Raw genomic sequence first — 24,320 nt, forward strand, 5'->3', positions numbered from 1 at the left:
TAATAAAACCCAAATTCGATCCGGATCCGATAAGACTCGAATTTTGGCAAAAAAATTATATTTTCCAAAAACTTTTTTACTTCTGGATCCAAAAATCCGAATCTGATCCGAAAGCTTTTTTACTTCAAAAATTTTGGCAAAAAAAAATTATATTTTCCAAAAAAATACAATTTTTTTTCTAAAAAATATATTTTCCGAAAAAAATTTAAAAAATAAAAATACAACTTCTTAAACATTTTTTTTTTCAAAATAAAAAATTTACTTTTTTAAAAAAAAATTAAAAAAATAAAGTTCGGATTCGGAATGATAACAGATTTAATCCGATCTGATCTGAATCCGATCCGATCCTGTAACGCCCCCAATTTTGGAAACGTTAAATAGGCAATTTCATTGAAAAACTAAATGGAGTCTGTCTCAATATTACAGAATATTCTTAAAAGAGTAATCTTATTCAACAAAAGGAGGGTATACTAGGGTTCCTATCTACTGCTCCGCTTCTTCCTCCATTCTGGCCAGCTCTTCGGCTCCAAAAGTCTCCAAGGTGTAGAGTTCACCCTGTTCGTCTATAAGATCTGACACATTATACCAGCGTCGCCACCGATATAATATGTCAGGGTCACCAAAGGTAACACCGTAAGCTACAAAGCTCAATAGAATAATCCTATACCCACTAACCCTTAACTTACAAACAACAGGTTATAATAAAACATCGATTTCCACATGATACGTGTATACACAGCTACAAAATATCAATAACACATCCGCAATCGCTATGTAACTATCGTTGGTGTCCAAGATTTTCTGAGTTTATCCTACGCGACTCATCGTAGACCGTGTCAACATTTTCACATACCAATCCATCTTTCGAAAATCATTTGTTTAACACACCCAACCTCGGTTCCGCCGTTCCGGGTTCCCGAGTATCCTCACAATGGTTCCGCCGCACCGGGTTCCCATTGGCACACGATTGCATTGGCTCCGTACCGCGGATAACCAAGTCATACCTCACCATGGTTCCGCCGCTCCGGGTTCCCATGGGAACGCACACAATTCAAAACCCTCGGTTCCGCTGCTCCGGGTTCCCGAGTATCCCACAATGGTTCCGCCGCTCCGGGTTCCCATTTGGGGTTTTCGAAATCTAAACCCTCGGTTCCGCCGCTTCGGGTTCTCATTGGGTTTTTCACAAATCTTACTTTTGCACACGCACACAACTCACATAATGCCACCCAAAACCGATCATTATGTAGTTTCAAAATATTTTCATCCTCGGAATACATTTTTCTTGTTAACCACACCCTAGGTGTCATGTTTCTATTTTCTCAATTTTCGTGTCTCGTTCTCATGCATAGACTCCGCGGTAGGACTTTTTATATACGCAACCATAAATCATTCATTGTAATCTAACAAGATCATCTAATTCTATATTGTTACTCATGCTCAAAACCATCTTAAAGATCAAAATACGAATACTTCTAACCAAACAATAAAGTCTCCACTTTTGAAAAACCGTTCTTTCTTACTTTTTGAGAAGTTCAAAACAACATATGTTTTTCCGAAAAATAAAGTCGTTTTGTTTAACATACTCCCCTTCCTTTTCATCTTTTTAGGAAAAACACCTTTCAAGTTTTTCATGCATTTCTCAACATATAAGCATCATGCAAAATACTTAAAGATAGAGGATAAGAGCATTCTACTTATACTTAGGGAAGTGAGTAGCTAGAGAAAATCTACATGATCGTAATGTCATTTCAAGATTTTGTAAAACGAGCTTGCTAATTATTCCTAATACCTTAACTTGCCTTATCATAAACAAAAATAACTAAAGTTATACTAGGGAGAATGAGTAGAGATTTATCTACCTTAATCCGAAACTAGTCGAGGCCGAATAAGCTACTTGGAAGTTTTCTACGGGCAGTGAAACTCGCAAATCTGGACCAAATTTTGGATGGCAGTAACTCGGTCAATATTTGGCCGAATATGATTGTTCTTGGGTTGAGATTGAAGCTCTCGAAGTGCTCTACAACTTTCGTGAAGGAAGTTGATCCTAGAAACTACTTTAGGTAGGAGAAAAATGGTGATAAAGGAAGAGACAGTATGCTGTCTGGAAATGGAAATCCGAGGATTTTACTGAACTTCGGATGCCAATATCTTTGTCATTTCTTCACCGATTGGGGTGGTTCTTGGGTCTAACTTGAAGGTTTCGAAGTGCTCTACAACTTTTCCGAAGGGAGTTGGTTCTAAAAACTACTTTAAGCAGGAGAAAAATGGAGATTTGTGAAGGGCAGTAAGCTGTCTGAAAAATGAAAATGGTAAATGAGTGAAGGTGTGAGTTGAATGGAAGGCATGGGGTGCTATTTATAGCCAACACTTGAGCTCCTCCTCCCTCCTCTATGGCCGGCCCCCCTCTCTCTCCTTCCTCCCATGGATTTGCTCCATTGAGTTGTCATTTCAAGTCTTAAATCAAATCCTAGCCTTCCTTCACTTGTCATTTCGATTCTAGGCCAAATCTAGGTTGATCGTGAAGGGTTTTTGGCTTGTCAAGTCTATGGGGAGGTTGCTTGCAAGAAAGAATAAAATCATTGGCTAACTTTGTACTTTGGAAGACTAGAAATGGGTTAGCATGGTCAAAAATAGGCTTAAGGTTATAAATGTTGCTTGTGTAAGTAATCAAAACTCATGCACACACTCCACCCCACTCTCTCACTCTCGGCCTCTCTCTCTCTCTCTCCCTCCTAGGTACATATGTTTAGGAAAGTAAGTCTAGAATTATTAGGTTTAAGTCTAGAACATAGGTGTGCATGCATGGCAAAACTAGCCTTGCTTCCAAAGGAAGCAAAATGATGAGATTCCATGTATGACTTGTCTTGTCATGTATATTAGCAAGTCAAAGGTCTATTAACCAAGGGATAAAAATTTCCCTAACAATTATGGACCAAGGGGTAAAGGAATATTAGTAATAATTAGGGTTTGAAATGACTTGTCATGGAAGTAAAAATGATTACTCCTATGGTCTAATGGTCCTATAGGGTTCGGGGGTTCAAAAGGCTCCAAGACGGTCAAAAAGGTCCAATTAGGGTTCGGAAAGTGTAACTAGGAGAAATGATAGTTTGGTTTGTCCAACTAGTCGGTTGGAAACTAACCTTACTCGCCAAGTAGGATTTCTAGCTAAGAAATATAATTTAAAGATTTTATCTAACTCGTTAGGAAAATATACAAGTGCTTTTATAAGCATACTTGTTTTTAGAAAATGACTAGATTGCTCGGCGTGAAAGATATAATTTTATAAGTCTCAAATTTAATTATGACGGATTATAAAAATTAAAAGAAAATTTTTAGTAGCAAATTCAAGTAATCAAAATAAAATTTAAATATTTAACAAAATTTTTATTTACCAAAAATCAGGGTCGTTACAGATCCAATTCGTATTGAATTACCGGATTCGGATTGTCGGATTTTTCGGATCAGATCCGATCTATTAACAGGCATACTTGTGGTAATGTACTTAATTAACTACCATACCAACATGGTCTCGTCTGGGACCAAAAAAGAGAGAGAAACTTGCAATGTTAAAAACCAAATCCAAAGAAACACTGTTTGAAAAGTGATATCGTACTTGACCAAGAAGGAAATCATTTGTAGGAACTGAAGTTGTTTGTTCTCAAAATTTCCAAAAGCTCTCACTAAAATAGAATGTGATTCCAATAATTGCCATTTGAGGAAGAAATTAATGAGTTGGGCATCTCAACAAAAGAATGGGGATTTAGGAACGAAATCTATAAGCTCTGTTTCACTGCTTCCCTGTATAAACTTCATCTGGAAGCAAACAAATATGGGTATTTTTCAGAGGAAGATTGGGGATGTGAATTCAGTGGAGGAAACTTCAATTTTTTTGGAAAACTTCCACTGGGTAGCGACAAACATAAGCCAAAAAGGATCAGAATCAACTGATATGGAATCACACATCATTGTTTGTTTCCCTAATTTGAGAGACATTGTTCGAAATTATATGTCTAAATGCCAGATCATGCATGAAAGAAATAACCAGAAATTTTTAGTAGTTTTCATTAGGTGGTTTGAATAATTACCCGGTTCCATGATGTCTACAGCCACATAATTTTGCATTTCGAATGAAGAATTCCGGGACAGTTGTTGGCCCATAACTACTGCCCTGCTCTTGAGTATGATGAGAGAGAGAGAGAGAGAGAGAGAGATCAGTACTCCTTAGTTCTCATTGGAGATCTATATATATAGGGGTGTTCCCACTATTTTTTGAACGACACTTTTTTTTTTTTTTTTGATGGCAGGGAGTGTTTTCATTTGAGTCTCAGACCATAACTTTTGGGTTTTGTCTTTACTCAATTTTTCTTCGCATTTATTAGTTTTGTGTCAAACATTTATATATTATTGGTTTGTCTCAACAAAAGGAATCGGAAAAGTAAAAGATTATGAGCGTTTGCTTAGGTATTTCTCAAAATACTTGTGTAAAGTAGTAATTTTTTACTTTTCTGATTCCTCTCGTCGAGATGAACAATTATTACATAAAAGTTTGGCGCAAAACTAACAAACGAGAAAAAATCATCTATAATACAAATCGCGATGGTGTGGTGGCCCACACATTTTTCCTTCATAAATCTTCACCATTGCTTTAACACACATTTTCCTGCACAAATCTCTGCCCTTCCTTCAACCCTTGGCATTTTGGTAAATACTTTACATTTTTTGGAATAAATGGTTGAGTAATGATTCTTTCTGTTTTGGTAATTAATTTTCCGGTTATGGTAATAATTAATTTGTGATGAATGAATGCTAAGAATTTTTGTTCATGATTGGCGTTGAAGTACATACAAAAACCATGTGACAGGATTTTTGGAAATGAAAATCAATACAAACAAAAACCGTGTGGGAGGATTTTTGATAATGAAAATCAATACATAGAGATGGCGTTGAATGCTATCTAATAACATGTAAATGCTGGTAAGGATTATTGGTAAGTTTGAACAAGCAAATGTGGGAGGGATGTTGAACGAATTTTTGGTTACCTCAAATTTATTCTCGGTAATGAATACTAAATGATTTATTTTCATTCTTTGTTTCCTATTCTCTCTCTCTCCCTACGTGTTTTCTTTCCGGTTCTCTTTCCTGTCTCCCTGACTCTCATAGGTATGGCTCTATTGTTCTCTTTTTTTTGAAACAGCTTTGACGGCTGTAAATCAAAAAATTAGTTCATCGTTCTCCATCCACGGTAAATTCTTTTTTTTTTATTCTTCTGTGTAACCATAAAACCTTTGATCTTATTTCTCTTTTTGATGTTTAGGATTGACTTAAGAACCGCAACGGAGCTGTCTCCTTTTTTGGCAGTTGGCAATCCATGGCGAACGCACCATGCTAACTGTGGATTAGGTGGAAAGTCTAAATAGGTGGTTGTCTTCTTGACAGTTGGTGGCTAAAGCAACATCAAGACCAGAGTTTGAAAGTGCAAAGGGTACAATCAGTTTAATGCCACAAAGCAATAGCCGCTAAACATATATAATTTGGAACATATATAATTTGGTAATTGATCTTAACTTTTTTATTCATGTATCTTCTTCTATTTATAGAGTTTCTGTATGCATATTCGAGGGGGTTACCGAGCTATGATGTTATGTTTGTATACTCTATAATGTCACATTCGTTGAGATTCCAACCTCCGATGTTGTGTTCATATAATATTAGGCACGATCAGTTTGCTGACGCCTAACTAAGGTCACTCGAAATTATATTAATTAACAAATTTTTCGATCCGTGTAAGCCCTAGGAATTGGTAAGCATTCTAAATACCAAGACTAGATTTATATCATGCAGTTCGATTGTTCTAGAACCATCTGCTCCATCTTCAATTTGGTTTTTAGTTTTTCATGAAATTCCATCTTCGAAACCGAAAGACTTTACTTGGAATTCCGTTTATTTATTTTAAATAATTCGTGCTTCAACTTCTGCAAATTGGTTGATGAATGGTGACTGTCCATTACATCTTTTGATTTTTTGGGGTCCGGTGTGACACTATTAATTTGTGTTATTTGCAGTTAGAGATGTACATAAGCTCTGAAATTGCATAGCTCAAATGGAATCAAGTTAGTAATGTAGTCTTTATTCCTTTCTGCTATAAGGATTACAAATTGAAATTAGTAGTATAGTCTTAGATGAGCATTGCTGCACCTATTTGGCTGTGTAAATTAAAGTTTTTTATTTTTTATTTTATGATAGTCGAGTTAGGTTAACAAGGGTAGTCATAGTAGAGCAAGGGACCGACAATTTGCTAGATAAATGGTTTTTGCTTTGTCGATTTTTTAAAAAAGATTCATGTTTGGTTTAAGGAAGATGCTTAATACGGAGCATTTGGTTTTTTAGTGTTTGCAGGTAGTTTTTAATGTACAAGTGGCAAGATTATTGAAATACACTAGACATTTATAGTTTTCCTTACCTGTGTGTTTTCTGTTGAGTTAATGAACAATGATGATATGTATTTTTTTTCTAAATGATATGTTTTTTATTTTCTAATATGTCGTCAAGTTGTCTTTTTTCTCCTTATCTTTGGTTGTTGGGCGAATTATATTGTACATAGGTGTGATATAAATAATTGCTTGATTGGTTATTAATTTGGTGGTATTTGTTGTTTGTTTCATGAATGATTATTTTTATCTTAATTAAATAGTATCAAGATCAGTTTCCCCACAGTGCTAAAAGGGGAAATTCGGCCTTAGTCCGGTAGGAAAAATCGGTCTTAGTTTTTTTTCCTGGAGAAGTCAGGTTCATTGGTAGAGGTGATTAATAATAGAAAACGGTAGTCATTTAATACGGTATATGTGCAGGTCAAAAATCGGTCTTAGTTTTTTTTTCCTGAAGGCACGGCGCAACACATTTTGAAGACAATTGAAGCTACAGGTCGAAAAATGAGCAAATGGAGGACATGTTGAAAAAAATGGGTAGGAACAAAGTAAAATACGGTATATGTGCAGGTCAAATCGAGGTGCAAAAAATATTCAAACAGGTCAAAAATATCCCTAATCCATAAATCACTCGGCACATGTAATAATACCGATTATATTTGTAAAACTTAACCTAACAATAAAAATTCCTTATGAAATTCCCAATCTATTAACAAAGCTCTTATTATGACGATCCCATTGTTCCTTTGCCAGTCCTCGACATTCCTACATAAATAAGATTAAGAATTATTAAATCCATCACAAAATATGGACTGATTTATGTGTAATCTAGTTATGACAATGAAGAACAAAGGAATGTCCCCCCTACAATCTTTGTAATCGTTTATTACCTTTGGAAAGATGCAAACACTCTTCTGACCAATCAACTTTTAAAACAAAAGTCACAACAGAGGCATAATGGTCAAGACTTCCAGTTGTTGGAGCAGGAATAATGAACACATATGAGCTCCCATAATATTGAGAAATATAGTCATTGAGCATTTGCATGCCATTATCCTAGCAAAATAATAAGCAAATAAAAGTACTGCAATATTATTTCAATTCTATACAGTGTAATTTATATCTAACTTTAAAGTATTTACCTTTAACATTTATTTTTTTCGATAGGATGCAACACATTGTAAGATAAATTCTGCCTTCGTATCCTCTAGCAAGAGTTCCATTGAGCCAGTGGAGTCTTTCACGACCATCTTGACATTATACCTAAAATGCATGCGAATATTTCAATCGTTTTGGTTGTGTTACATCTAAGTTATAGTAAAAAATGAATACCTGGTTACGGTTTCGACATCTTCTCGTCCGCATTGATTACACACAAACCAGCCGTACTGATCTTGAACTTGCTTAAAGCATGTTTTGCATAAATCTTGTTTTCCCGAAAAAGCCATTGCCCACATGTGCAGGCTCATACCCGTGAACATTCTTCTCCATTGGCCACATGTGTTGGATTCCGTTTGCTAGCCATTGTCTCTAATTCGTCGTACCCTGTTAAGAATCAAAAAACATGATCGCTTCAAACAAAAGCACCCTCACTCTGCCCTCTTGAAATCATAATTGATGAGTGTTTTCTTAAATGAACCTAAGGACATAGTTTACTGGTTTGAGAATATGCAAGACTCTTACTATAGCTTTTGAGTAGAAATCCATTTAAGCTCATTACAACACTTGATTTGAAAAAGTGAATACACATTAGAGGGTTAGCGAAGGCAAAAATCACTAACTTTCATTCTATCTTTTCAATCAGCATCCTTAGATCTACAAATTAGAGCAAAATATCTATTTTAGTAAAAAATAGGGCAACGGTTGACAACCGAATATAAATTATAAACTGCTACCTTGGTTGGGCTCCCAAGAAATTCCAGTTAACACATGCAATTAGGGCTCTATTTGGTCACTGAATGATACCTGCGAAGAGCAGGGGGAAATCAAACATAATGAGACCTGATAACGTACCCAATTAAGAACCCTAATAGGAAAAAAAATGAAACAACTAAATAGAAAGTGTAGTAAAATCCACAGTCAAATTTGGTTTAGCCACTAACAATAGAATAAATCTCCATTTGAAGAAGAAACGACTAACAATTGAACCTTCCTTTGTAATGGAGTTCCTGTCTTAACCTCATTGGGGAAGTTGAAATCACCACGTGTTGTCATGTTCCTTTCATGATATATATTGGAGAAATTGAATGGGAGCAAAATATCTATTCTATTTTAGTAAAAAAACAGGACAATGGTTGACAACCGAATATAAATTGTAAACTGCTACCTTGGTTGGGCTCCTAAGAAATTCCAGTTAACACATACAATTAGGGCTCCATTTGGTCACTGAATGATACCTGCGAAAAGCAGGGGGAAATCAAACATAATGAGACCTGATAACGTACCCAATTAAGAACCCTAATAGGAAAAAAATGAAACAACTAAATAGAAAGTGTAATCAAATACACAGTCAAATTTGGGTTAGCCACTAACAATAGAATAAATCTCCATTCGAAACGACTAACAATAGAACCCTTTTTTCTTTTTTTTTGCTTCCTTTCCGTCAAATTTGGGTTAGCCACCAACAATAGAATAAATCTCCTATCATGACCACCATTCTCCTATCTCAAACATGACAACACGTGGCAGTTTCAACTTCCCAATTGAGGTTAATATAGAAACTCCAATTCAATTTCTCTAATATATATCATAAAAGGAACACGACAACACGTGGTGATTTCAACTTCCCATATGAGGTTAAGATAGGAACTCCATTACAGAGGAAGGTTCAATTGGTTTGCATGTGAATGACAAACAAAAGTCTTGGCTGCATCTACGCCATTTATAATGCTAACACTAATTGCATGCATACTTCAATACAAACATACTAAATTCATGCATTGCACGCACAACCAAGACTGAAACATATCACCCATAAATGCATGCAGACATTCATGCATTTGTGCATACGTAAATGCCTCAACTACAGCTAAGTCCATGACAAAAAAATCTAAACTATGAAACCTAGTTGAGACATTTTATCAAATAGTTTGAAGGTAGACGGATTACTGCTTGGTTGGAGCAAATTATACCAGTAACTCATGCAATTTAAGACCATGTAAAGCATAAGGCTAATTGGTAGTTGAAGTACACATTTTCTCAAACACGTGGCAGTCACTTATCGTAAACAATGAGGCTAATTGGTTTACTGAAGGAAACTCATTCGAGACTGTGGAGAAGCACATGAAAAGCATAAGGCTATTGTAGTGAAGTCAAGATGTCAAGAAAATGGTAGAAAGCTAAGAAAACTCGACACAGCAGTGAAGTCTCTCTCTTTGGTCATCTATCACAGGGTTTGTTAGAAGAACGTGACATAAATTGGTACATTATCATTGCTGTAAGTTAAGTATTGAAAAACAAATGTACAACTTAAGTTTGCAATTTCAAAAGAAATGTAGACATAAAGATCCTAGTAGACAATTGTCTCATATCATCAGTAGGCAAAAAGTGTGGATCAAACTTATTCTATTTATTGAACTTGGAGAGGAAACTACAAAAATACACAGAGAAAGAGACCATGAGCAAACCTTAGCTTATGGCTAATCAAAACTGTTCAATCCAGAAGCTATGTCAGGCAACCCAACTTTTTTGAAATTTTTTTTCTGCAATGCATACAACCTGAAGAAAAATGATGACGAACGTTCCAAATCAGTTCCAACAATGCAATTCTCAAACCTAAAAAGTGGAACTGCTTGACGTTGCATATTTGAACTCTGGTAATCTTTCAGTTAGAGGAGTTGAGAACGACATTTATACAAACACCTGATAGTCAATAAAATGCTCGACGAACGTTCCAAACCAGTCCCAACAATGCAATTCTCGGACCTAAAAAGTGAAACTGCTTGACGTTGCATATTTGAACTTTGGTAATCTTTCAGTTAGAGGAATTGGGAACGACATTTATACAAACACCTGATAGTCAATAAAATGCTCACAGCAATTGAGTATTTGGGAATGGTATTTATACAAACACCTAGTCAATTACGGTCTTCGAAAGTGTATGCGGGCCGGTTTGTGTGTCGTGTAAGCTCTTTTTTTTTCCTAACCTAATTATGGTCCTGCACAATTTCATGAGGTGGTGGAGGAAAATACCCTAGAAGCAGCACCGAATGAACCTAGTTAATAAGGGATATGAAAAAAAAGACATTCTCATAAACTTTGTGTTCTAACAGGAGTCATAATAAAATACATCCCTGCCAAACTTTGTGATTATTCCCGATTAAGATTCAGATTAAAGCATAATAAAGTATGAAAATACAACTTCTGGAATCGAGAGCTTAATTAAAAGAAAGTGATTAGGGCTAGAGGAAGCAGTAGGCGGAGATTGGCGGAAGAAGCAGTGTTTGGAGGAAGCGCATGAAGGCGGAGATTGCCGGCGCGGGGAGAGTGGCGGCGGCGCCGTCTGTCTGTGGTTGTTGAGCAAGAGAGGGAGGCGATGGCTAAGCTGTGTGAGGGGAGGAGGCAGAGGCGAAGTTGGGTGAGGGGGAGGCTATTCGTAAAGAGAGAGAGAGAGCGCGGGGGGGGGGGGGGGGGGGGGGGGGGGGGGGTTGGTTTGGAAATCATGTTTCCAAATTAGATGGGGAGGCATTATTTTTAAAAAAATTAGTACGGCTGGGTTTGTTTGGGAAATGGTCAAGAAAAGTTAATTATTTACAAAAATGCCATTTGGAGAATGAAGGGTGAGGATTTATGCAGAAGGAGGGATAAATCTTAAGCGTTGGTTGTCTTTTAAATTCAAACACAGCTCTGTTTTATTTTATATATATATATATATATTTGTGATGCCATTCTCTCCTGTCCTTTTTAGCCGATCATCTTAATCTTACTTATTTTTTATTAATAAAATCTTCTTTTCGCCGTTAAAAAAGAAATAAAGTTGTCAAAAAGTTAGGCGGGGCCGTTACTAATTATTATGTTAATGCTACTTATTAGATTGTCAACTATCAATTAATTTAAAAGTTTAAACTGTTAGAGAGTTGAGCAACTTTAACTTTTATCTTCAAACACGCCCCCTTACGTGTATCCATGCTCTTCTTCACAAGCATGCTAATCACGTGTAAATATTTTAATATTAGGTAAGCGGTAAGATTCGAACACAGAATCTGTTGTCTGCTCTGATATCATATTAGATTATTAACTACTAACTCATTTAAAAACTTATACGTTGACCACTACTAAACGTGCTTTGGAAAAGAAAATAGAAGAATAATGCAATTGCGATGAACATGTCATATATTTAATTTGGTGTACGTATAAATTCTTTTAATGTTAGAATTGTAGGCAAGGGCCATTAGTTAATCAAGGAGTGGCAGCTGATTTTCATTTTAAGAACGTTGGTTAAGAAATTTAGTTAGATGGTATGAACTGTTTGATGGCTTTATGGTCTTTTGCTTCCCAGATACTATAAGCATTTCTTTAAAAATTAGGATGTTTGGGGCGGCTTACGCGCACTTTGACTAATCTCTATAGAATCAATCACGTTGCTGTGAACAGGAGGACTGATTAAAGTCGGAGGAAAGTTACAAACCGAAAACCTAAAAAGAAAGCAATTCCTAAAGTCTCAAGCGCGCCTTACCGCAGTACTAAAATCAATACTAGTAGATAGGACAATGTGTGCACTAGTGGCTAAGCCTACGTTAGGACTAAATTGACTTTTTGCTTTTTTGTTTTCTACTTCTATATACTTTCGTAAGTAGTGCGTCATTTTTTTTTCTTTTTCGATTAGTCTTGTGTTCAAAATCTACAAAGGACACAATATAATCAAAAGCTATATTAGGTTTAAAAAAAAAAAAATTCAAATTAGACAGATTTTTAAATATGAGGAATGGTGAATTTATAAATATACGGTTAGTCTCAAATGAAGGGGTCCTCATTTTAGTTGAAATGCAGACTCCCTTTCCCGATCGAATTTCGATGATTCAAACCGCTCAATATGTTCAAAACGTGATTTTGTCTCAATCCTCTGAAAAATGGTGCATAGGATTTTAACGGTTAAGGTGGCATGCACTGGCTAGGAGAGGTGTGGTGTGGTGGAGGAGGTTGTTTGTCGAAGTGTGAGGCAGCTAGCGAGTCGGTAGAGCACGTGTTTTTTGAGTGAGAGGCAGCTAGGCAGTGCTGGAGGGCGTCTAGATTGGGTATAGATTTTTCGGTATCGATGAGGGATTGGATTAGGCGGGTCAAAAGGCTGGATCCAATCCGGATCCGACAAATTCGAATTTGATTCGGATTCGGTAAAATTTAAATTCGATCCGAATCCGATAAGACTTGAATCCGGTAGTAGTAATCTGAATCCGACAATTTCGGATCTGATCCGAAAATTTTTTTACTACAAAAATTTTAGCAAAAATAAAATTATTTTTTTCAAAATTACTTATTGTTAGACAAGGTTCGGTTCGATTTTCACTGAAGCTTTTGAATTATGTAGGGACAAAACAACCAAATCTGTTTCGAATTAAGACTCCGTTTGTTCTGATGTAAAATGTTTTCCGCATTTTGATAGAATCGATCAGATTCATTTTGATCTTCTTCACTACTTAAGTAGTAATCTATTGGGGTAATTAATTACTCTGACTTAGAGCATCCACAATGTAATAATCAAAACTAAAAGGTTGCTAAAGTTAGCAATGTTTGTTTAAAAAAGTGCTCACATTGTAATAACCAAACTTAGCAACCTCTTAGCAACTCATCAAATTTTGACCTTTGAATAACCAAACTTAACAACTTTTACCAATAATCAAAACTCAATAACCAAACCCAATAACCAAATTCAAAACTAAAAAATTAAAAAACACCTCACATTAGAATCGTCTCATCGAGACGAATAATTTGGTGTGGTCGGGTACGTGATTGGAACTCGTTTGCAATTGGACATAGATGCGTTGCGTATTGTAGGGGGATTTTTTATAGGGATACAAAAATAACCAATGTGGAGATCAAGTTTGTTAGGTTTGATTATGAACTAAATGAATAATCAAATGCTGACGTGGCACATTTTGATTATCGATTTTGATTATTCCCATTGCGGATGCTCTTAGAGCATCCGCAATGTAATAATCAAAATCAAAAGATTGTTAAAGTTAGCAATGTGTGCTTAAAAAAATGCTCACATTGTAATAATCAAAGTTAGCAACCTCCTAACCAATAATCAAATTTGGGCATTTGAATAATCAAAAGTAACAATGTGAAACTTCACATTGCTAACTTTAGCAATCTTCTAAATGAATAATCAAAAGCTGATGTGGCAAATTTTGATTATTCACTTTTAATTATCACATTGTGGATGCTCGTAGTACTTAATTAAGCTTGGCTAGAAAGGACAAGTGCTTATCGCTAGCTTATTAAATAAATAAATAATTAAGTAGTAAGTAATGGAGAGGTTCCAAATGCTATTAAGTAATCACTCATTCCACTCTCAATGAGCAATGTGAGACTCCATTTTCTTAATTAATTAACAGTAAAAAACCAAGTGCTATATATATAGTCAAATAGTTTCATTTGTTTATTTTATTTTTATTTGCTACTACTTCCATCCCATTTTGTGTTGAGAAATCGGAGCCTCGCGTTCAACTCACAATGTACAAAAAAACACTTCAGGGTCTTGGAAAAAAAAAGAAAGATAAAAGAATGTCAGGCTTGATCCGAAAAAATAGTACTATAACTAACAACGTTGGACGATTTCGTAAAAGATATTCTGCATTTCTTTTTAAATACGAATTAAGCTAGTCAACGATTGGCCAATCTTAGCTAGAGTGTTTCATTACATAATCTCGAACTTAGTATTAGAATATTGCATTTAAAAATTTGGACCAAGTTTCATGTGTGTATATATACTACTATACATATGTCTCAGATCTCTTTTCATCCCAAATAATATTAGAGAGAGAGAGAGAGAGAGAGAGAGAGAGAGAGAGAGAGAGAGAGGGGGGGGCCAGATCTGCCAAGGATTAGGAAATTCACCAGTAGTCAGTAATCAAACTAAAAAATGTACTCCAATGTATTAACGAGGTTTGACAATAACACATGTTAGATCTACAGTATTAATGATTTGTTTGATAGTAACGACTTCATAGGTTTTCTTTTTGGGTGAATCCCACATGCATGCCTCCCCTGTGGTTTGTCTTCAACACAATACCTCCCCCACCTTTTGAAAATCACAGTGACCTCCCTTGTCAGAAGACGGGCGGAGCTATGTTGTGACCCTGTCTCCCCGAGCCCTTCGAGTTTTTAAATTTTTTATATTGTATATATCTAATTTTGAATATTGTTCATAATTATTCATGTAAAGCTACTTATAATCTTAATAATTTTGGTTTGAATTAATTTGATAAAAAACCAGTTATTTTATATTTTCATTTCTCAATTTCTTCCATACATAAAAAATGGCAAATACTAACTAATGCTTCTGGGGCACAAATTAAGATGTAATAAATATGGAACATATATGCGCAATTGTAAAGGTGCAATAAATATGGAATATGCACAAAAGAATAAGGAAAGTAGGCGAGCTGATCAAAACCAGATTTGCGATGTAGATTAAGGTGAAGTTCGATATTGAAGTATACACAGTAGAGGATTTTAAGGGCTTCCTTAATTTATAGAATTAGAAAGCTAAAATGTGTAGTGCTGTATGATTGAGAACTGGTTCCATCCAACTCTCTGTTGGACGTTTGTTTTGTTCTGTCTTGCTCCCTTTACTATTCTTTTGTTTAACATTTCAAGCATGGTCTGCTTTTGATGTTTCACATTGATATATCCCTTTCGAGTTTTATAAAAAGTTTCGTTTGCCGAGAAAAAAAAACCATTGATCAATGAGTAGTATTTCTACAAAGTACCTTTTATGCTTACATGTCCAATGTCAATGCCATATTGATTTGATCTAAGCCATATATATAATTAATTTCGTTTATTTAGGTGTTAATTTATCCATTTCATCTTTTGTATTAAAAACGCTAAAAAGATTGACACTACAATACTCTGCTCATTTGTTGCTCGGAAACCCCTTTATTCGTTTATTTTCCACATCTTAGGCCTCCATGTCTCAAATGTGCTCCCCTCAGGGCCGACTCTGGGCATAAGCCCATCAGGCGACCCCTTGGGCCTCCAATTTTGGGCCCAATAATAGAGCCCCCAAATAGAAGAAACCTAATAAATATTATATATGTCAATTATTTTCCAAGGAAATTTGTGTAGTTCAGTGGTAAGGATCACAGGGAGGGATAGCAGATGTATTTGTATTGTATTCCTCTGTGATCTCGTTGACAACTTGTGCCAACGAGTTTTGTTTGTTTTTGTCTTTTTACGAGTCCGGAGTGACATACGATGTCAAGAGGTTGGGACACAAGGCTCGATTTTCATTGAAGCTACTGCTTCATTTACTACTGGTTCATGAGCATGTACCATATGCGTTAGTGACAGGAGATGATGTCTATTTATACAATGTACGCAATTGTACTCCGTGAGAAAGATCAAGCAAACAATACGGGGCAGACGAATTATTCAATGTAACCGTACAGTAAATAATTCAGTTATGAAAATTAAACCGGTCCAAAGATTCAATAGCGAAAACGTATCGGGATTATTTGCCACAAATCTAATAACGGCCCACCCTCCAATAGGTACTCCAATGGTATTGCATTTTTGCGGAATGATGAGATTGAACGATTCGGGCCAAGTACCATTGTCGTAATTGCCAAACCCTTGTGCCAGAACATAAAAATTAACCCCGTGCAAATGTATCGGGTGGTTCTCCATCCCCACCAAAGCCGTGTTTTGAAACACAATCTGAACTGTAAAATTACACTTCAATTTTGTAACCCTCGTCGACTTAGTCGTCATCACGAGCGATGTATTCAAAGCGTTGCTTGAGTCGTGTAGTTGAACTCCAACGGTGGATTACTAGGAAAATCGGTGGTGTAGATCCCACTGATATTGTAGAAAAACGCTTGTAACATTGATAACTAAGTAGGAAGCTCGAAAGATTTGTTGTTCATGCCCGCGGCAAATTTGAGCCCTAAAGGACCCTCACAAGTATTGTTCGATCTGCAAGGTGCAAGGCCCAAGCCTTCCGTCACAAACATGTACTGGTCGATGGCCCACTCATTAGGCTCGTCAAATTGGAATAGAATTGGAAGGCCAAAGAAGTGTCGTTTACACGATAATCCTAGTGGTGTTTGTGGAATCGTATACACCTCCCACGCTGTCGTAGGCATGTGCCGCCATGTAATAGGAGGCTAGTGGTTGGTCGGCAGTGAGTAGTGCATTGATGGTCTGGCCGAGAGCCATGACGATGGTGTCAGTGACCATCGAGTTGGTGTAACAGGCATCCACGGTAATGACCATCATTGTGTGGTTCGCCATCTTGAAGAAGAGCTGGGTATTGAGCGCAGCGTTGATGCTGAGCAAGAGATATATTTCTCCTTGTATAACTTTCAGATTATATGTGCCTAAACACAGAAAAAAAAATCCACATATGTTCAAAATGTAATTTGTTCTTAATCTTGCTAGATGATCAATACGCAATTTGATTCTCGTCATTGAGTACAAATGTCATGTGTATTGGTACATATCACACTGAGCAATGCTAGGTACACAAAAAATGTATCCTGAAAAGTTACATATGCGGTCCACATTCACTTCAGAAGATAAATCAACACTATAGATTTACTTTTTGGATAATTTCGGTGTACATTCTTTGTGTACTTAGATTTATTGTCCATAATATTTTGCTCCTTTGGAATACTTCCTTTTTTTTTTTTTCCCTTATTTGAAACAAAAGTCGCTACTTGCAATTTCTAAATTGTCATGATTATCTTATCTATGTGAATAAATATATGTTTGTAATTCATTTTCTGTTAATATCATTATCACTTACCTTCTGATGAGCATGAATATAGATCACCAAGCTGACCGTTGATGGTGAAAGCATTGGAAATATTAGGCGCACCATATAATACCATATAAATACTCATTGAGTCAATGAATTAATATAACACCAACAATTACCCAATCTAGAATGTTTCACCATATAATTTCGTATTTAGCATTACAGAAAGATTATAGAAAGATTTGAGATTATTTATTCAAGAGTAGCGTTTCCTGTAAAAGTTGGAAAATAATGTTTTTGTTGGGAATGAGTCTATTTTGTCCTTGACAAGGGTAATTATTAGAAGGGCAATGAATATTTGTGTCTGTTCACTGATCACAACTTCTTAAAAGGACATGTTAAAAAGCTGGATATTTTTAGAAGCAACTTCAAGAATCTGCAGCAAATACTCCACTACAGATTTTTAGAAGCTAGAATTTCATAATCTGCTCTTAGAATTTTTCGGAAATAGGCAAAATATGCATTTAAAAAATTGGACTAGTTTTGTGTGTGTGTATATATCTATCTCTCGTACGTGAGGGGGTTCTCATTTTAGTTAAAATGCAAACTTTCTAATTTCTCTCATTTTCTGATCGAATTTCGATGATCCGAACTGCTCAATGTGATCAGAAAGTTATTTTAAGGGCACCCGCAAGAAATCAGCTAAAAAAAAGACCCGAAAGAGCTTGATTTGAGCAATTTTTATTTTAACCGTTCAATAAAAAATTGTTTGGGATTGTTCGGATGAAGCCCATTCTAGTTTTTTTTTTTCACTGATTTCTCGCGAGGTATCCTTAAAATCACATTTTGAACACGTTGAGCGGTTTGGATCATCGAAATTCGATCGGGAAAGGGGGTTCGCATTTTAACTAAAACAAGGACCCCTTCAGGGAGACGAACTCTGTGTGTGTGTGTGTGTGTGTATATATATATACGGTCAGTGTCAAATGAGGAGGTCCTCATTTTAGTTAAAATGCGGACATCCTCATTTCTCTCATTTTTCGATCGAATTTTGATGATCCAAGCCGTTTAATATGTTCAGAATGTGATTTTATGGGTACTCGCGAGAAATTAGCAAAAAAAAAGATCAGGAAGAGCTTCATCCGAATAGTTTTTATTTGAGACGTTTAATAAAAAATAAACAAAAATTGCTTGGATGAAACCTTTTTCGGTCTTTTTTTTTTGGTGATTTCATGCGAATACCCTTAAAATCACATTCTGAACACATTGAGCGGCTCGGATCATCGAAATTCGATTGAAAAATGGGAGGTCCGCATTTTATTAAAATGAGGTGGTCCTTACGGGAGACGGACTAATATACATATATAGAGTCCCATTTAGATAAGGGCGCCCTTACCGTATTAAGTTGCATACCTCCCCTATTTTCTCATTTCCCGATCGAATTTCAATAATCCGAGCCGCTTAATGTGTTCAGAATGTGATTTTAAGAGTACCCACGAGAAATCAGCAAAAAAAAAAAGACCGGGAAGGGCTTTATTCGAGCAGTTTTTACTTGAACCGTTCGATAAAAAATAAATAAAAACTGCTCGGATGAATCCCTACCCGGTGATTTTTTTTTGCTGATTTTTCATGAGTACTCTTAAAATCACGCTCTGAAGACATTGAGCTGCTCGTGTCATTGAAATTTGATTGGGAAATGGGAGGTTCTTACCTTAACAAGGTAAGGGCACCCTTACCTGAAGTTTTGTGTGTGTGTGTGTGTATATATATCTATGTGTGCTCGCGCGTGCGTGCTAAAATTGGATCTTATTCTCATGTTAACGAAATATAATCTCTCATTACTTGAGAGTGGAATGAGTGATCACATGGTGTAATGTTGGGAACTTTCTACTCATAGTCAATTGATTCTATACGTGTTAGAAATAAGATTTCCACCTTGTACCGAGCGGGGTTTATTTTACTCCACATTTTAAAAATTTATAATCTACACACTATGATGACAGACCAGTAAAACGGATGCGCATTGATAGACTAAAAAGCAGTTGCAAGTGACATACCTCAAATGCGGATAAACATGAAAGCAGATGTTAAGAAAATATTATAGTCTCACATTGCTTGTAAGTGAAATGGTGATCTCTTAATGTGAGTGTGTGCGCGCGCCCACGCCTTGGCATTAATGGCCTAAGACTTGGGCTGCCTCTGTGGAGGGTGTTGTGGCAAATGCCAACGGCCCCAGTTCTTATTACTCCCTCCGTTCCAAAAAAAGAGTCTCTCTCTCTCTCTCTCTCTCTCTCTCTCTCTCTTATCATTTTTCAAATAAAAAAATCAACTACTTTCATGTATAATTTTTTGAATTTTTTTGCACTGTATTAAAGTAACGGTGCGAAAAAATTCAAAAAATTATACAGAAGTAGTTGATTTTTTTATTTAAAAAATGGCTCAACTTTTCATAGTGGGCTCTTTTTTTGGAACAGAGGGAGTAAGAGATTATTTTACACTAATAGAGTCCAATTACTATTACTTACCATAATAATTCAAAAAAAAAAGTATATGTATCTAAATACTACTACACTTGTAAGCGCGTGAAACAAGTATGAGAGGAGCTGTAAGGTTTAGTTCAAAGTGCGCACAAATTGGCCTAGGACACCTTGCATTACATTTAAAAGAAAAGATAGATATTCAAAGAGCCAGTTGACTATAATGTACAATACCAGCTGGAAATCTATGCTAAGTTAAATTAATTATAGTCAACGGCGGAAAATAATTCAAAATTGTGGTTGTCGTATATCTAGTTGTAGACTCATGATACTTGCCAATGAATAGAAAGGGTGTAGGGAGATTCATTGAAGACATGAACGACCAATGTGTCACCCTCATCAACCTCTAGAGTTGGGCCAGGAAGGCCTCCATTCACGGCGATGATGACTTATTCTTGGCATAATCGGGTGATAGTTAGATTTTCCACCTAAAAGAAAATCATTGTATAAGAAACATACTGTAAAAATAAACATAAGAAAACATCATCCGTTAATTGCATTGTTTGCAGAAATAAATATAGTTGTTCCGGGAATACATGGATCGTCGGTTTCCAAATATTCATGTCTTCAAATAATTTGCATCCAATAACTTGATATATTTTCCTATCTCAAAATAAATAAAAAAGGAAGAATGAGAGGGAATGAGAAATTACAAAGAAATAAAACCAAAAGCAATGCTCGATGATTTCGGCAGAGGCCACTGAAGAAGAATAAGCCGAAAGGGCCAAAGCAAATGCCAACAACAGCAGCATAGGGCGTCCCGTGTGTACGTTTATATATACACACACACACAATAACTTGCCCACAAAGCAATGTAAAAGAACACAATTATTGAATAATTTTCTGATATTTCATTCATTGTTGTTCTACAATATATATAGTACAAACATTTACAAGGAAAGAATAAAAATACGGGGAAACGTCCTATAATTAAGGAAGAAAATAAAAGGACTAATTAAGGAAGAAAATAAAAGTACTTACTAAATTAAGGATATTGATCATATCAAATCCTTAGTTCTAGCAATATTAAATCCTTAATTCTAGCACTCCCCCTCAAGTTAGAGCGTGGATATCACACATGTCTAACTTGTCTAAAGAGTCACACAAAACATTGCTGGCTACAGCTTTGGTAAGAACATCGGCTAGGTTATCTTCAAACTTCACAAACAGAAAAATAATTATCCCAGCATCAAATTTTTCCTTAATGAAGTGTTTATCAACTTCTACATGTTTTGTCCGATTGTGTTGAACTGGATTATTAGCAATCTCTATAGCTAAAGTGTTGTCACAATACAACTTCATTGCATCCTGAGAGTCCACACCCAAATCAATTTGTAAGTTCCTCAACTATAGTAACTCACATACTCCAAAAGCCATGCCTATATACTCAGCTTCTGCACTTGACCTTACTACTATCGGTTGCTTTTTACTCCTCCAAGTCACAAGGTTTCCCCTTACAAAAGTAGAGTATCTTGACGTAGATTTTCTGTCATCAGCTGAACCAGCCCAATCTGCATCAGTATAACCGTCTACCTTCAAGTGATTATTCTTGGAGAACAATAACCCTTTACCTGGAGTAGACTTCAAATACCTCAATATACGTTCCACGGCATCCATGTGAGGTTTATAAGGATTACACATAAAGTGGCTCACTACACATACTGAATAAGCAATAGCTGGCCTAGTGTGGGACAAATAAATCAATTTCCCCACAAGTCATTGATACCTTGCTTTATCAGTAGAAGTTGCATTCAAACAGTGGAACAATTTATGATTTTGTTCAATAGGAGCATCTGCAAGCTTACATCCAAGCATACCTATTTTAGTTAACAAATCCATTGAGAAAAGAAAATACTATTCTTTGAGGGAGCTACCTCAATCCCAAGAAAGTACTTCAAGTCTCTAAGTTGTTTCATTTCAAACTCCGAGGCCAAGTGTGGCTGTAAGCTCTCAATTTCATCTTGATCATCACATGTCACCACCATTGTAGATACCCTATTCTGGATTGTCCAGATTAGTGTATGTACTGTCTTTTAATCTTTGATTCCCCACTGATGAATAAGGTCAAGAATACCCTGAGGTTGTTGATGTGTTTGAGCTTTGAGTGTTCCGATCCTCTTTTAAACACCTTCAAACCCTTCAATCCAAAGCCAAATGACCTCACCAGAACCTAGCATGCTTATGCCAGTTCAGCCCTAGCGTGAGAAGGTTGACTGCCACGTGTCAGTCATCGACCATTGACTCAGTCTCAACTTGCGCACGTAGGTAGAATACCGGCGCACGCTGGTCAAGCCCAGTCAAATCAACTTTATTCAGCCACATGCACAAGAATGACGTAAGCCACAGTTCCCCTGATGATTACACTCGGCAGGGACGTTCCCCTCTTTCTCCTATACCCCTCATCAACTAGTCACATGTATTTAATGCATGGGAGGCTCTCTCTCTCTTAACCCAACCAGCCAAACCAACCCTTAACCCAACTGATCACCCCTCTCTTCAGTCCACTCTTGGCCTATAAATACCCCTTGCATTTATATGCAAGGGGTTAACCACATTGAAAGCTCCAAGCTCCCCTTCTCTCTCTAGGCTCATTGTTTCTTCTTTCATCCATTGTAAGAGTAAGCAAGTAGCCCCTACTTACATATCATCCATAACCTTGCACTTATCTTCCATCCTTTAAAAACCTCAACTTCAAGGCTCAAATCCTCCATCAACCTCCAAAACCAAAGGTATACCACCTTTGAGTAGCTTTCTGTTTTAAGCCCTGAGGGGAGCCAGTCGAGGTCCAGGCTGGTAATCAATACCAGTCCAGGCCTTAAACTGGTAAAATACAAAGATCGTGTAAGGTGAAACATGGCGCACGTCAATACTATTGAGCCGTACGCCAGTAATGGCAATACGTGCACTACTGGCATGGGGATCATCGATCATCTATTTCTTGCTTTAGTGTTTTCTTTTATCACCTTACAGCATGCTAAGAACCAGTTTATTGCTTTCTGTGTTTAGAACTGTTTAGCTGTGATGTTCAACACCTGCTTTTGTTTGTTATGGAATGCCACTGGGATCCTTCTGGTCATGTTCCAGAGCCCAGATGACGCAAAGCCAAGCACTGGATGAGAGGCATAACTGGCGTACGGCCATCCTACACTGGCGTACAGCGGTAAGGCTTAGGTCCAGTGGCTGGCCCTTGCATGGTAGCTAGGCCTTAGCCTATTTTATTTTCCCAAACTGTTTATGGGGCGTTTTGTTTATCTTTTAATGGCTTAAAGCCATTTCATCTATCTGTAACTATATATATGTTGCTCTATAAACTGCGTTGATTGTCTTGGGTGTGCACTGGTCCATTCTAGAGCCCAAAGGGTTGAAAGCAAGAATAGTGATTTGAGCCTACTGAAGTACGCCAGTAAGCAGCTGGCGCACGTAGGTCATGATGGCATGCAATGGCTTGGCCAGTGCATGCTGCCATGTTCTTTGTGTACGCCGCCTCCGAATAGCGTACCCCAGTTTGTTTAAATGCTCACAGGTGCTTGTTCTCAATCTATGTTCATTATCTTAATCAAATCATCCATAAAATATTTTGCCACATAACTGCAACGTGCTACAGTTTTAATCCCCATTAACTGCTTCCCCGCCCTAACTGGCTAAAAGAATGATCAATGAGAGAAAAATGCAAACATTTTACAAAATGCCCGAGTAGAGATCAATCTCTGGATTGGGTGAGAGGAGTGCCATAAAACCCTTCCCCTCTCGTAACCTGGCTCCCGAACCTCAGATATCGAAGGTGATAACGATCCAGTCTATAAGCCTTTTTCAAATCAAGCAAACGTAGCAAACATTTTCAAGTTCAGTTCCTTCGGCACAAACTGCGAAACCCGAGTGGCGACTCTGAATTGCAAAACGTTTCGCCGCGCTTTCCAAAAGGGCGCACCCAAAATTTCGCAATCTAAAAACCGAGATTTTTCGAGGCGCGTGCCCACAGTGGTGACTCTGCTGGGGAGCTCATTACGTTAATCAATAGTTGGCAATTAATACATAAATGAACAATTTTTCAAAAGTCTGTCAAAACAGTACGCTCCGCGCTGCTGAAGAATGGAATGGTAACGTAACAGGATCTCAGCATCCGACCAATCCAAACTGGGGCTTTTATTATTGTTCACTTATGTAGTTTTTCTCCAAGTATTGATTAATAAAAGTGAGCCAAATTCAAAAAAAGGCATTTTTCAAAACCTTGTGTTTCTCTCTCACTAAATCATTCTTTGGCACTCTTCATTTGCATCGATGTTGGCTAACCCTGTTGAGGTGTTTTGGGTAACCGGCACAATTTATTGGAGCCCGGGGTCCTCGAACGCCCAACAACCTTGGATGATGATGAGTCGTAATACCGTTCGACCATTGCTTTGCTACACGCGTTGCAGTGGGAGGTATATCGTGGCTCTA

The 24,320-nt window shown here is 36.8% G+C and overlaps 1 pseudogene; it reads right to left on the reverse strand.

The window, feature by feature from the left end:
• Positions 1-16,019: 16,019 nt before the first annotated feature.
• Positions 16,020-17,479, reverse strand: LOC131327793 (laccase-8-like; annotated as a pseudogene).
• Positions 17,480-24,320: the final 6,841 nt, after the last annotated feature.

This window comes from Rhododendron vialii, chromosome 5a (assembly GCF_030253575.1).
Source record: "Rhododendron vialii isolate Sample 1 chromosome 5a, ASM3025357v1".
Taxonomy (NCBI): domain Eukaryota; kingdom Viridiplantae; phylum Streptophyta; class Magnoliopsida; order Ericales; family Ericaceae; genus Rhododendron; species Rhododendron vialii.